Genomic DNA, 15,883 nt, shown 5'->3' on the forward strand with positions numbered 1-15,883 from the left:
TAGTTACTTCAGCAATGAATTCTACTACACTTTTTCACCTCAAGGCCTTACTTTAAGGACTCCTGGCCAATATGTAACTCTGTCACATCAATCTTTTATGAATAGCTCTCCAAACAGCTCCTCAAGGGCAGTCAAGGATGTTATTATCTTTTCTGTATCTCTAAGGCCAATCACAACACCTAAAGTGTAATAGGTTCTAATAGTTTTTCGTTGGAAGAGCAAGCATTATAGTTATGGTGGCCATATGTTCAGGATTTTCTGGGTCACTTGTGACTTTAAGTACCTTATCAATTTGCCCCCATCAGCTTACTCCTTTTGTCACATCATGGGTTCCAGGTTTAGATTTAGAAACTATGGGTTGGCCTTCATTGCTGGGTATGTGGTCAAAGTATATGGGAGCCAAGAGGAGAAAGGAACTGATTTTACTGAGAGCAGCAAGAAGGGAGAAGTTGAGGAATGTGTCACACTGCAAACGACATTTGAAGTCTGTTTTGAAATTCAAGAATGAGTTCGCCATGCAGAGTACATGAAGGGTACCCTGGAGAGAGAGCACACAGTGCATGGGGCATGGAACCCTAAAAATCCGTGAGATGTTTGGGAAATGAGGAGGTTCGGCAAGGCTAAGTAAACGTTGAAATGTGTCATGGTGAGAGAAGAGCCCTGGAAAATTATATTGGGATAGCTGTGTAGGACCTGGAATGGTGAGATTTTGGATTTGATTTCAATTTTAGCAGTGGAAGGAATGATGGTGATCAGGATGACTTCCTCACTTGACTGGAGAAGCTTGCTTGAGCTCATTTGCTGGCTGGTTACTGCTGGAGTTGGCTGTGGATCCTGAGATGGAGGATTTGTCTGAGTGTTTTTCCCACGAAACGTGTTGTCTGTTCAGCAAAACCGATTCATAAAACTTCTGCTATGTCTGATTTGAATTACATTTTTGACATGTATCATATGGTCTATGTTTAAAAATTTGTCATCGCTTTACTAAACAGAAGAGGTTTCCTGATTATTTTTGGCTTTTTGGTAGGAATACACTTCTGTTGGTTGCCACAAGATGGCATTGGCCTCAAAGTTATTCTATTAGATGTGTTTTTTGGATATGTAGTATGATTTTTTTTACATTTATTTTTACATTCTACCTATATTAACTTTAATGGAATTGAAATCAAATTAAGGTTCTGTTTCTAATGTTAGTGAAATTCCCTTTTCCTTTGCCATTTTATTCTTTTAAAAATCTCCTTAAAAATTAGATATTTGTCAAAATTTTAGACATTTTAGAAATGTATAACAGAAAGGGAAAGACCCTTAAAATCTCACTTTCCTATGGGATTGTTATATATTATGCTGGATTTTTCTCATACCTCTATTTTCCTGATTGTGTATATATGCATTTTTGCGGGGTGGGAAGAGGGCATTTTTTACAATTATTGTCCATGCTTTTCTTCAGTTTGTTTTGTTAACTTCGCATAGTTTAGGTATTTTTCCATATTAATACATATTAGAGTTATCTTATTTAAAAAAAATACAAAACAGTGTTTTAAATATTGTTTAATAGTATAATATTGTTTAATATCCCTACTGTTTACTGCTATATTTATTGTCCATGCTTTTCTTCAGTTTGTTTTGTTAACTTCGCATATTTTAGGTATTTTTCCATATTAATACATATTAGAGTTATCTTATTTAAAAAAAATACAAAATAGTGTTTTAAATATTGTTTAATAGTATAATATTGTTTAATATCCCTACTGTTTACTGCTATAATTTATTTAACCTTTACCCATTTTAAGGTATATCAGGCCAATGGCTTTTAGGTTTTTCCCCTCTGAAATAACTATTTTAAATTAATTTGTTTTTCATACTGCTTTCACAAGTATTTTTTTCCACCAGAAACAGTTGTTGCATTGCTGTTAGTATGTAATTAAATGCAATTGTGAAATAAATACTTATGTTTAAAAGAGGAATGAGACTACAATTTATTCTTTGTGAAATGTGTGAAGTACTATGTCTTTGGTATATATATTTATTAGAGCCTACTCATTAGACTAATGATCTTTTAGTAGAGGAAGGAGCTTTAGAGTTCATCTAGTTTAACTTCTAGAATCTTACGTATATCATTTGTCTCCCTACTACATATATTTAATGAAATTCTTATATAATACTTTTTCGATTAAAAAATTGAACAGTTTGCATTCTTTTTGAATTACTTCCAAATTCAAATCACTAGTGACAATGACTCTTTTCTCTTCCAGGTTGTTTTTGAGCACATTCACTCTAGCAGTTTCAGCTGGGGCTGTTTTGCTTTTACCCTTCTCAATAATCAGCAATGAAATCCTGCTTTCTTTTCCTCAGAACTACTATATTCAGTGGCTAAATGGCTCCCTGATTCATGGTTAGTATATATTGCTTAATATAATCACAATTAATACTTTAACTTTCTAATGTGCTGTATATTTAGATTTTTCTTCTCTTAGTTTCCTTCATAATTTGCGACTTCCTCCGGTAAACCATGTGGGTCCATAATAAAGTCAGAAAACCAGATTTTACTTATTTCTGTTTTTGTTAGTTGTGAAAGACATTTCTCTTTTACTTTTTTAAGAAATAGTTTTTATATTTACCATGATTTTGATAAACGCATTTTCATTTAAATATGTAGCAAGAGAAGTTTGGTTTACCCGGATATGTCAGAAGAACTCAACCTACATTTAAGACCTAAAAAATAGCAGCCATGATTTCTATTTTATTTATTTGCTATTAGTTTCTTTAGTCATTTCAAAATATATGATAAAAGGGGCAAAACCATTCTTGGTCAAGTACAGAAACGTTCTCTGTCAAGTACAAACTTTAAAGTTAATGTGATTTTAAAAATAGGATGACTGATTTATAGGTAACATGGTATATTGTTGTGAAACAAACTAGACCTGTATTCTAGCCTTGGCTTTGCTATTTTCTAGCAGACTTTGGGCAAATCACTGTTCTTCTCTGACCACAGTTCCTATTCTCTTAATTGGGATGGTAAATAAAACCTACAATGCAGGCTTGTTTGTAGGAATAGGAACAATGTATGTAAAATACCTATGTCTTCATGGGCACTTAATAGGTAGTAGCAATTATTATGATAGTTATTTAGGCTGTGAGTTTTTTTTTTTAAGCTTTCTTTATTCTTTCCGAAGAACCTTACTGTTTTTTACACATTGATTTAGTATGCGTGCACTGAACTCCTGAACTCTTTTTCTGTCATAGAACGAGCTGGTATGATTCTTTCTTGAGGGCTCTGAAAATTTTATAATTGTCTATTGGAATTGATTATAGCTCTTAGAGATCTTGATATCTTTCATGCTCATTCTGTCCATACCCCCCTATTTTCTTAGTGCTCTTAATTTGTTACTAGTTACTATTAGTGTCATTAGTTATTATTTTATTAGTGTCATTAGTTATTGGAGCTATTAGTGTTAATAGTTATTATAGATATTTGATAGCGTAGGTCAGAATTTGGAATTCCTGAGTTAATGTAACTTGCTTATGTAGTATTATTACAATTAACTATGCTTTAGTTTTTATATTTGATATTTTGCATGTGAAAAACATCACTTTATGTGTGACACAGATATCAGAGTTGCTGTAAAAGGCTTTGCTGCCTTAGACTGATGGAACTTCTCTTTTTAATTGCTGTCATGTTCTTGATGCTATAGTTTAACAGAAGAAAAGAACAAATTAAAATTCAAGAGATTACCAGTTTTATGTGTAAGACAAAAATAAATTTCATATCTCCTGTTGTCTGAGAAAGTATAGAATATACTTTTTGTGGGCGATATTACTTTAGCAATCCCTTAGGCTGTTGCTGAGACTGTGGCCCTATATTTTAAGAACAACAGCAGAAACACCAACACTTGCTTTTTTTTTTTTTTTCTGATCATAAAGTAATATGTGCTCACTATAGGGGATATGGTAAATACCAAAATGTACAAAGAAGAAAATAAAATCCACTCTTTTTTCAGTGTGTGCATGTATATGTTATAAGGCATAGGCAATTTACATCTTTTAAAATATTTAATATTATATCGTGAATGTTTTCCATGATGATTGATTTTTTTTTTAGTATATAAAACATCTAATATATATATCGTATTTGTTTCATGTCCTTTGCCCATTTTCAGTTTTTTTTACATTGAATTATATGTTCTTTGTGAAAACATTAGTGTTTTATCCAAGTTTTATAAGTATTTTTCTAGTTGTTATTTTGCTTTTTAATTTTATTTGCTTTTTTGATTTCCAGATTTTTAATATTTTTATGTTGTCTGTTCTTTTTCTTCCTTTGGTTTCTCTAATTATTTTTGTGTTTAGAAGATCCTTTCTTATCCTAAGAAGTAATAGATATTTCCTTTTTTTCTTTTCTTTTTTTTTTTTTAATGGTTTTATTTACACTTAACTGTTTCATTCATCTGGAGTTTATACAGGCAACTACCTTTTCTCTCACTCCTTTCCCAAAGTTAGCTAGTTGTCTCAATATCATCAATTGAATATTTCTTCTTTTCTCTTCTGAACTTTTATGCTACATTTTTGATATACTAAAATATTACATAGGGTCTGTTTCTGGGCTTAGGAGCACAGGTTTTGTGGAGTCAGATAGACCTGGGTTTGAGTTTCAGCTCTGTCTTCAGCAGTGGCCCTGAGCAAATTGTTTCTGCTTTCTAAGTCTCAGTCTGTTATCTGTAAAATGGACATAACAAGGCCTCGTTTATAGAGTTGTTATATGCAGTAAATGGAATATGTATGTAACATAAAGTACCTTGTCTAATGTCTGGTCTAGAATAAGCAGAAAATAAATGCCAGAAATAAATTACTTCCTGTTCTTTCCCACTGTTTTGTCTATCCTATGCCAATGACATATTGTTTAAAAGACTATGGTTTTGTAATACTTTGGTCCTACTGAGTTTTTAAAAAGTTCATGCATTTTATGAAGGCTTTTGCAAGTAGAGGCATACATTGTATGTTCCTGTCCACATGCAGTAGGGGATATGACAATACCATGGACATTTGTTTTTTAATTGTTTAGTTGCTTATTATAAATAAGGCCCTAACACACATAAATGTATGTGTATGTACATGTTTGTGTGTATTTAAAGAAATACATATGTGATGTGGATGTCTGGAAAACAAAAATCATAGCTGGCAAATTGGGCTCTCAGCAGGAGCCACAACCAGGTTGGCCTTGCTGAGTGGAAGTCCATGTTGTAGAGCCCATGCATAACCACCGTCCCTGCCACCATGGCCACTTTGCTCATGAGCCCCTTGGGCAATGACAGGGGTGGCTGTAGAAAGTGGCTGACTGGTATTCACCAAATGGGTCATCCTGTCCACCTGATTATTAAAGTCCTCCTCTGCTGAGGTCACCCTTGGTGAGCGTTTACATGGGACATAAATGTCTCTACCTTTTTTTGCCCATTCAGAGAATTCTGTCCATGTACCTCTATCCCAAATTTTCTTGTCACCTATTTTCCAGTTATGTTTCTTCCAGGTTGCTGACCAATCTAGCCAAACCATTGGCCACAGCCCATTAATTGGTATATAATTGCATGTATGGCCATTTCTCCTTCCAAGCAAAGTAAACAACCAGATATATTGCCCACAGTTCTGCCCAATGAGGATTTCCCTTCACCTCTGTCCTTCAGGGCTTTCCAAGAGAGGGGCTGTAGTATTATAGCTGTTCACTTTTGGGTGATGCCTGCATATTGTGGAAACCATCTGTAAGCCAGCTGTAACCAGCTCTTTTCTTCTTATGTCAGTTCATCTTAGGGCATTCCCCCATGAGGCCATAGGTGCAGGCTGGGAGAGAGAAGACAGTGTAGCAGGAGTTGGGAACATGGGCATTTGGCCCACTTCTTTATGTCTCTTACTTGGGCCTTCAAGATCTGTTCATGCCTGATCACATATATACCACTTCTGTTTGATGACAGAGTGCTACTTTGCATGCCCAGTTTTATGGCTTGGTGGGCCATAATACACCCAGTTCATGATGGTCAGCTCAGGTCCTATGGTAGCTTGGTGGCCCATAGTCCTATGGTAGCTTGGTGGCCCATAGTCGAGTGTTCAGTCTCTGCTAAAGCCCAGTAGCAGGCCAAAAGCTATCTCTCAAAAGAATGATTGTTCACAAAGGATGGCAGGGCTTTGCTCCAAAATCCTAAGGGCCTGCACTATAGCACACCTCTATGGTAGCTTGGTGGCCCATAGTCGAGTGTTCAGTCTCTGCTAAAGCCCAGTAGCAGGCCAAAAGCTATCTCTCAAAAGAATGGTTGTTCACAAAGGATGGCAGGGCTTTGCTCCAAAATCCTAAGGGCCTGCACTATAGCACACCTTTAAGGGCCAGCCAAAGGCCCCAGACAGCATCCCTATCTGCCACTGCCACTTTAAGCACCATTGTATCTGCTGGACCATGTGGCCCAAGTGGCAGACTAGCTCACACAGCCACCTGGACCTGTTTGCAGAGCCTTCTCTTGTTCTGGACCCCACTCAAAACTAGCAGCCTTTCAGGTCACTCAGTAAATGGGCTGGAGTAACACACCTAAATGAGAAATGTGTTGCTTCCAAAATCTAATGAGCCCCACTAGGTATTGTAACTCTTTATTGGCAGAGGAGAGGCCAGGTGAACAACGTATTCTTCACCTTAGAAGGGATATCTTGATGTGCCTGACACCACCGGACCCCTAGAAATTTCACTGAGGTAGAACGCTCCTGAAGTTTTGTTGGATTTATTTCCTACTCTGTGATATGCAAATGCCTTACCAATAAGTTTAGAGTAGTTGCTACTTTTTTCTCACGAGGTCTAGTCAGCATGTCATCAATATAATGGACCAGTGTGATATCTTATGGAAGGGAAAGGTGATCGAGATCCCTGCAAACTAAATTATGACATAGAACTGGAGAGTTGATAAACCCCTGAAGTGGGACCGTGAAGGTGTACTGCTGGCCTTGCCAGTTGAAAGGAAACTGCTTCTGGTGGTCTTTACTAACAGGGACAGAGAAAGCATTTTCCAGATCATAGCTGCATACCAGCTACCAGGGGATGTGTTAATTTGTTTGAGCAATGAAACCACATCTGGTACAGCAGCTGCTGTTGATGGAGTCACCACCTGGTTAAGCTTATGATAATCCACCATCATTTTCCAAGATTGTCCTGTCTTCTGCACAGGCCATATAGGTGAGTTGCATGGAGATGTGGTGGGAGTCACCACCCCTGAATCTTTCAACTCCTTGAAGGTGGCACTAATCTCTGAGATCCCTCTAAAAAGTGGTATTGCTTTTGGTTTATTGTTTTCCTAGGTAGATACAGTTCTAGTGGCTTTGACTTGGTCTTTCTTACCATAATAGCCCTTACTCCATGGGTCAGGGAACAAACGTGGGTATTCTGCCAGCCGCTGAGTATGTCTATTCCAGTTATCCATTCTGGAACATGGGAAATAACCACAGGATGGGTTCAGGGACCCTCTGGGAGTCAGACCTGAGCTAAGACTTCATCACCTGACCTCCATAAGGCCCTACTGTGACTGGAGGGCCACTGTGAGGGTCTCCTGGAATCATTGTCAATTCAGAGTGTGTCTAGTAGTCTCTGAAAGGTCTGATTATTTCTCTTTCACCCATGCACAGTTATATCATCCATATTCATTTGTCAATCATTTATAGTTTTGTGACATTTATGGGGTTCTTTAAGAACTCAAAATGTCTCAAGTTCCTTTAATCTCCCATGGAGCATTTGTTCACAGTAAACATGTTCAATAAATATTCATTGACTGAAGGATTAAAAGTTATTAATTTTATCCTTAGGAATACTTTGGTAAAAATGAATTTAATTTAAAAAGATATTTAATGGCTGATCTGTAAAATTGTCAGTATGGATGTTTTTGATTGATTGTGCCTTTAATGTGTAAATCACATGTGAATTAGGCTAAATATGTGTTGACATTGCTTTTGTATGTGTAAATATATTTAGTTTGGATTAAATATAGTTTTTGGATTTTGGACACACAGGCTTGAGATGTTACATGTTAACCATATTACCTTGGAATGCCACTTAACTTCTCTGGGCCAGAATTTTGTAACATAAATAAATAAAATTCTAACCTTACTTATAAAACTTTGTATGGTGTAACAAGAGGTATCTGTCTACAATAAGGAAATGATTAAAACATCTTAAATGAGTACCTTCAGGCCTTATCGACCCCATTTCCTATGCTGCACGGCAGCCTCTCTCTTTCTCTTCAGGTCCCAGGCACTTCAGCAGCCGCGGGTTACTGTGCAGACATGGCCAAGTCCAAGAACCACACCACACACAACCAGTCCCGGAAATGGCACAGAAATGGCATTAAGAAACCTCAGTCACAAAGATACGAATCTCTTAAGGCGGTAGACCCCAAGTTCCTGAGGAACGTGCACTTTGCCAAGAAGCACAAGAAGGGCCTGAAGAAAATGCAGGCCAACAACGCCAAGGCCACGAGTGCACGTGCTGAGGTTGTCTAGGCCCTTGTAAAACCCTAGGAGTTCAAGCCGAAGATCCCAAAGGGCACCAGCCACAAGCTTGATTGACTTGCCTACATCACCCACCCCAAGCTCATGCCCACATTGCCAAGGGTCTCAGGCTCTGCTGGCCAAAGGCCAAGGCTCAAACCAAGGCCCAGGATGTGGCTTCAGTTGCAGCTCCAACTCAGGCTCCAAAAGGCCCCCAGGCCCCCACAAAGGCTCCAGAGTAGAGGCCTCTGTCTGCTAATGTGAGGACAGAAGGACCGGTGTGACCACTGGGCTGTTGTCTGCATGGGGCTGGTATCCTTCTCTGTTGTTTGTGTAAATAAACCTGAGACAGGATCAAAAAACAAAAAAACCAGCTTAAACAATGTGGTATACAAAAATGACACTGGTTTTTTTTTTTTGCTCAGCAAGATGGCTGACTAGAAGCAGCCAGCCCTTACCTCTAATGCAAAAAAGTCCAAAGGAACAAATAGTCACCTGTAGAGTGGAATGTCTAGGAGAAAACAGTGGAATCCAGTTAATCAGTGCAGAAACCCCCCCAAGACCTGGAAACTTGAGATAGCAGTGTAGAAGGATGGTGAAACTCCTGATTAGGACCAGCGTGGAATTTGGAGAGACCCTGCATTTCTGGGACAAGGTATGTGGGGAGTGGTTGGTGACATGTATGAGAAATTCAACAAAGAGATACAAGCAATAAAGAACCAACCAGAAATCCTAGAACTGAAGAATTCATTCAGTGAAATAAAAAATACAACTGAGAGCATAAACAGCAGGCTAGAACAAGTGAAAGAAAGAATTTTTGAACTAGAATAGGCTTTTTGAATTAACACAATTGGATGAAAAAAAATTTTAAAAAGCCTAAGAGATGTTTCGGATAACCTTTAGTGTACAGACATCCATATTATGGGTGTACAGGAAGGGGATGAGAAAGGAAAAGGCTTGAAAACCTATTTAATGAAATAATAGCTGAAAATTTCCCAAGTATTGAGAGAGATATGGTCTCACAGATCCAAGAAGCTCAAAGATCCCCAAACAGATTCCACCCAAAAAGGACCTTCCTGAGATACGTTATAATCAAATTGTCAAAAGTCATCAGTAAAAAAAGAATTCTAAAACAGCAAGAGAAAAGCATCAAATCACCTATGAAGGAATCCCCATCAGGCTAACAGCAAACTTCTCAATAGAAACCCCACAGGCCAGGAGACCGTGGGATGGTTACTAGAGGTGGGAAAAGGGGTTGGAGAGGTGTTAGAGAGAATTGGTTAGTGGACACAAAATATTACTTTTTGTAATGTTGAATATGCTAATTATCCTGTGTAGATCATCACACATTGTTCACAGGTATTGATATTCAGCTCTGTACCCACAAGTAATTAATATCAGCTATTTTTCAATAAATAAAAAGAAAGAAAGAAAAAAATTTGAGCACTGGAGTGAGACACCTGATGGTCTTCTGGTCATTGAGTTCTAGCTGGTGTTCTTCATCCCCTGTCAGCTCGGTGCTGTGAGTGTGGGCAACTGTAGAGTTTCTTGTAGGTTGGAACAAAGGGGGCAGAGATGATAAAATGATAGCCAAAATTTGTATTGTTATTTTTATTGTTATAATTAAAGTAGGAAAAGGTAAATAATGGACAGAAAAAAATAAAGTATCTATTTGTATACATTTTCTCGGTCTTTTATACTGTTAACAATCTGTAGAAAAATATGAAACTCTTCAGTTCCATAGACTGAAAAACAATGATATACTTGCTTACTGGGTTTTCCTTTTGGGGTGATGAAAATTCTGGAACTAGTTAATGGTGGTGGTTGCACAGCCACATTGTGAATGCATTAAATACTCTGAATTGTTTATTTTAAAATGGTTAATTTTATGAGTTTATTTAAAATAAAATCCAAATAACAATAAAAATTTGGAAGATAGGAGAATAATGGAATTAAGTTGTGGCCTTAAACTCAAGAACTAATTCTTCAGTTTTTGAGGTTATTTTTCCTCAGCAGGGCCTGAGTTTTGCTAAGCTGTTACTTATGACCAGCCACCAAGTCACACATTTATAACATGGTTGTCCAGTTAGAGATTCAGTCTGTTTGTTAAAAGATAACCACAATGAATCTGACTAGTCTCTGCAAGCACTGTATGCTTTATTTTGATTTGTCATCAGGAATAGATGATATGCTCTTTTGGACATTATAAAGGAACAATGCAAAATCCATGTATTTTTAAGTCCATTTTTAAGTTCCACAGAAGATTTAAAAATCAAACTTTTAGGTTATAAGCCGTCAACGTAAAAAATTATATTATGAATAGGCATTAAATCAAAAGTAAGTTCTTAATAAATTTTAATGTACTTTTAATGTTACTAACAGTAATTTTAATGTTACTAACAATTTACTAGTTAATTGGTCTCAACAGTTCAGTCATTTATTATAATATATATGAAGATAGTTACTGGATATTGATGTATTGTTTATAGTATTAAAAATAAAATAATCTTACATATTTGGTGTAGGAAATTAGCTTACTTAAATTTTGGTAGATCCTAACAGTGGCGTACTTTTTTTTTGCCATTATAGATTATAATGTGGATGAATATTTGTTTGATATGTAAAGATGTTGGAAAAAAGCATATTTATAATCTGATGCCTCTTTTGGAAAAAAATACATGTATATGTAAGTGCACAGAAAAATATCTTGACAGGTAAATACGAAGAATTTAACAGTATTTTTCTCGGGTGGTAGGATTGTATGATACAAACTTTCTTTTTTTGGTATTTCCATTATATAATTCTATAATGGACATGTGCTGATTTTTGTTATATGAAAAAAGTTGTGTTAAGGTAAAAAGTTATATAATGCATTGCTAAAATTGTTTTTTATTTGTTGTTTTTCTCGTAAGTAAAAAAGGCAGAGGCTATTCTAATTCTGAAGTTCTCATAACACTGTTTGAAAGCAAACTTTCAGCCTTTCCTCTTACACTTATGCTTTCTTGGTGGAATTTTATAAATTTTATGTGCCACTATTTGACTATTTGATTAGATCTTCAATTCTACTGAAATATTGGTTTTAACTTGGTTTTGTCATTTTGGAAATTATTGAATATGGTTTAACTCTAATTAATTTTCTAATTTAAATTCATGAAGTTTTTTTGTCTATGTTAGGAAAAGTGATACATTATTTGTATCATAGAATTGTATATTATATTTTGAAATATTTTGTGACTCCAGCAGATGGAGCTAGAAGTTAATGCAGTCTATAGTGATCTGGCAGTTCATTCTTGTTTTGTTTTGTACTAAGTATTCTGGGACTATTAAACAACACTTGAATTCAAATACCTCTCTTGGGGATGGGCATCAGATATCTTTCACATAGGTTGCCATTGATACTGATTTAGACAAACTTAACATTTCTGAACTTTTAGGGTCCTGCTGTTATATTGAAATATGTAATTTTATCTTTCTGAAGCAGAGAGATTTGACTAATATAAATATGTATATTTACAAATTAATATGAAATAACATAAAATGTGTGTATTGACCTTAATAGTAATTTTAAATTTAAGAATGTTTTATCAAAATTATAGAATATTATTAAGGGATATTTGTGTATGTGTGTATGATGTATGTTTGTAAAATGCTAGCAACTTATTAAGCTTTGCAAAGTTGCAAGGTACATGAAGAAAGGGCATCTAATTTCATGGCAAACTAAATTAGCGGGTATTCAGAACGTTTCCAATAATCCTGCATCACTTTCTTAGTTGTCTAGCAGACAATGCACTTGTTACGACCTGTTGATAAAGATTTCTTTATTTAGCTGTGGTTAACTATCTTGGTTTTAAGTAGGTTTACTGGTTAGTGAGAATAAGATACTTTTTACTGATTTGTGAGCTTTATCTAAGGCAAAGTTTTATTTTTTAACTTCTGACTTACAGAGAAGAATTTGAATTTGTAGTTTTTACTGCATGAAAGAAACATATATATGTATAATCATAAAGACAAATTTTGGAATAATATATATTTATAGACAAATAGCAACAATAAAAAGTGTCTCCTTTTGGGCTGTGAATGAAAGTTTTTTTCCCCTGTTTATAAAAAATATAGTGGGCCCTTACCATTCTAGTATTTTTATTTATGGTTACAACCATTTGAGAGCAGTCTTTGAGACTTCCTGACACGTGGTGATTTTTAATTTGCTGCAGCTAACATTCAGATTGTGTTTTTACTGAGGCTAGTCAGTAGAGGGAGCCACGTGGTTAACAAGTGAGCCTAGCTCAACATCCCCATCTTCATTCAGCTTTGTTGCTTTCTGCTCTTTTTATGCATTTTATGGGAGAAGTTATATATTGGATATGGAAAATTTTGAGTTTCACAAAGGTGTTTAAATATGTGCTTCATGATTTTTAGGGGACTTTTGTGTTCTTTATAGAAAACTTAGAATATGCAGAAAAGTAGGAAGAAGAAAAATCATAATTCTGCTACATTCATATTGTTGGTGTATTTCTTTGTGATTTATTTTCTATGCCTAGTTTTTTGTCATTGTCATTTTTATGTATTTTTAATCTCATATGTAACAGATTTTTGTTGTATAAGCTTTTTTTTTTTTTTTGTCTTTTGTCTTTTTCCGTGTCCGGCAACGGATCGCAACCCTCAGTGTTGCCCCCGTACCGGACCGGGGACCGGCAACGGGATTGCAACCCTCGGTGTTGCTCCCGCCTCGGGCAGGAGCGCCGCCGCGCTTCCCAAGTGGCGCACTTATCCAGTGCGCCACCGGGCTGGCCCCTATATAAGCTTTTTTAGGTGAAATTTTAATGAGAATGAGAATAATTCTTTTGGAAAAGGGTTGGCAGCTAATTTTAGCTATAGCTCACATTTTCTTGTCTTTATATGGTCTAAATATTGGTGTACACCAGAAGTTTTCAGTTTTTTGGACCATTTGTATCATGTTGATACAGGGCAGGGAGAGGCACTGACACTTGCTTAACATTTTGGGTATTATTTCTCTTCTGTTCTTCATAAGAGCTTATGAATTATACCTTATTTCATACATGAGGAAACTGACTGATAGAGTTGAAGTTCCTTTCAAGGTCTTATATAGCTCACAGGTGCAAACTCAGGTTTGTCCTACATAAAGTGCCGCTCACTCAGACATCTGCTGTAAGGACTGGTAAGATCTTTTTAATAACAAATAGCGTGACAGACTTGGTTTTATTAGAGTACATTATAGTACACTAAGTACATATAGTACATTCAATTTTTTTTCATTGAAATTGGATTTTTAAAAATCTGTAGTTAAAACATATTTGATGTTTTAAGAAGGCTTGAGTATGAATGGGCACACCCATGTATAAACAACTGAGAAAACAAGTGTAGAAATATTTTGTTCTGTTTTACTGCATTCCAAAGTGCTCACAAACTGAGCATTTTGTTTTACACTGATGGGTAGAATTAATGGGATATCATTTCCACTATTTTCCATAGTAAAATCTTATTAAACCAATGTGCTCTTTTTGGCAGATAATATTTACAAAATACAAACTATTGTGCCTTTTTCACCCAGAATGTTAAGTATGAGATCTCATACAGTAATGTAGAAGGAGCAAGAGATCCGGGATCTATTCCCAGGTCTATCATTTGTAAGTTATGGAATTTGTGGGGAATTTACTGAATCTCTTTTGAAAAAGACTTTGGTTTATGAGTTGATCTTAGGTTTTTTTTTTATTTTTATTTATTTATTTTATCATTACACAATGTAAACTTTTTATTTGGTGGCTCTTTGCCAATTTCTGCCTAACTTAGCTTCTTTTCTGCTCCAAATTTCTATGTTCCTTTTTTTTTTTATTTTTATTTATTTATTTTATCATTACACAATGTAAACTTTTTATTCGGTGGCTCTTTGCCAATTTCTGCCTAACTTAGCTTCTTTTCTGCTCCAAATTTCTATGTTCCTATGTTATTCTTGGTGAATTAAAATAAAAATGAACTTTTGTTTATTTTGAACAAATCTTTATTTCAGATTCTTACAAACATTGTATTTATTTTGCTTTAAGTATTTTATTGAAATAAAGATCTTTGTATAGTCCACTGGAAACAGGAAGAAGCAAGAAAAAATCTAAAGCAATCCTTTGTCTGAGATATAAACTAGTACCTTTCTTTTCTAAGTGATGGTGTTTTTTTCTGAATGTGAACTGAAAGTAGCAGGTATTGTACGGCTATTCCTATTGGATAGGAACTTAACCCAAGTGAGATTTTGCAATTATTTCATTATTATGTCTAAAATATTTGTAGCATACCATCATATGAGTAGACTGTACTTTCTAAATGTATCAAAGAACGTAATGGAAAGTGTGTGGAACAAGGAGAAAAAAGAATGAATTTGATGGTATTTGTGAAGTATGCTGGAGTCCTATTGTAGAAATGCACACTGGAAAAGTTAAATTTTAGGAATTTAGGGCATGACAATAGAGAGAATGGATATTTCATAATAAGGAAAAATATTTCTTCTGGTAAGAGAAAAACTAAGACGTAGGAGTTGAGGTTTATTCTTTTTATAACAAACAGACTTTATTCTGTTGTTGAGTTGTACATTGAAAGATTTTAAAAAAGAGGCAAAGATATCACCTGGGGAGGTCAGCTTGAAATAAAATAGGTAAGTACAGGTTAAAAAATGTTTTTTTTTTTTTTTTTTAAATTAACAAGTCTATTAGGATAGATAGTAGTAAAGAACAAGAACTCTCTGTTGTGGTATTTTGTGACTAGAGCTTTTCCTCTATTGTCTTATCCAGGAATAAGGCTCAGACATGGAATAAGAAAAATTAAGATGACCAATATTCAAGTGTTGGTAGAGAAACACTTCAAAAGCTAAATACAGTCTGGCTATGATGAAGTAATAGGGGCTGGATTTACCTTCCCACCTGAAACAACTAGGTTTTCAAGAAACTATAGGCAATGAAGAGCAGTAATCCTTGAGAGAGGGAGACAAAAAAGATGCTGCTTGGAGAGAGTTCCAGGCTGTAGTACAGACAGGGAACCCAGGTGGAGCTGAGTGGTGGTCTTGGTTGAAGAGAAAAGATGGGAATTCAGAGCGGCCAAGGAGGTTAGGGTTTACCAGGCAGAGTACTAGAAAGGAGAGGGCTGCTCAGAGAAGCATTTATTTTACAGTGATGGATAGAATTTTGGGGATATCATATTCTCAGTTTAAATATTTTCCTTAGGAAAATCTTGTTAAACTAATGTTCTCTTTTTGGCAAAGAAAGGCCCTCTGCTTAGAGTTTCACAGGTTGAGATCAGGGTGTTTGTAGGGTTGCATTCTTTACCGGAGGCTCTGGGGAAGAATTTGCTTCCAAGTTCATTTGGGTGGTTGGCTGAATTT

At 35.6% G+C, this 15,883-nt stretch overlaps 1 protein-coding gene and 1 pseudogene across 1 annotated transcript in view; both read left to right on the forward strand.

Moving 5' to 3' along the window:
- Positions 1 to 2,370: 2,370 nt before the first annotated feature.
- On the forward strand, positions 2,371 to 8,915 carry LOC103604072 (annotated as a pseudogene).
- Positions 8,916 to 8,926: 11 nt separating this feature from the next.
- Positions 8,927 to 15,883, forward strand: part of LMBR1 (limb development membrane protein 1) — a 136,252-nt gene continuing 129,295 nt past the window's right edge. Inside the window, exon 1 of the mRNA XM_008588664.1 lies at positions 8,927 to 9,157. The gene's annotated coding sequence lies outside the window, so the exon portion shown is untranslated. The remainder of the gene's footprint in view (positions 9,158 to 15,883) is intronic.

Source organism: Galeopterus variegatus, unplaced genomic scaffold (assembly GCF_000696425.1).
Source record: "Galeopterus variegatus unplaced genomic scaffold, G_variegatus-3.0.2 Scaffold4947, whole genome shotgun sequence".
NCBI lineage: Eukaryota > Metazoa > Chordata > Mammalia > Dermoptera > Cynocephalidae > Galeopterus > Galeopterus variegatus.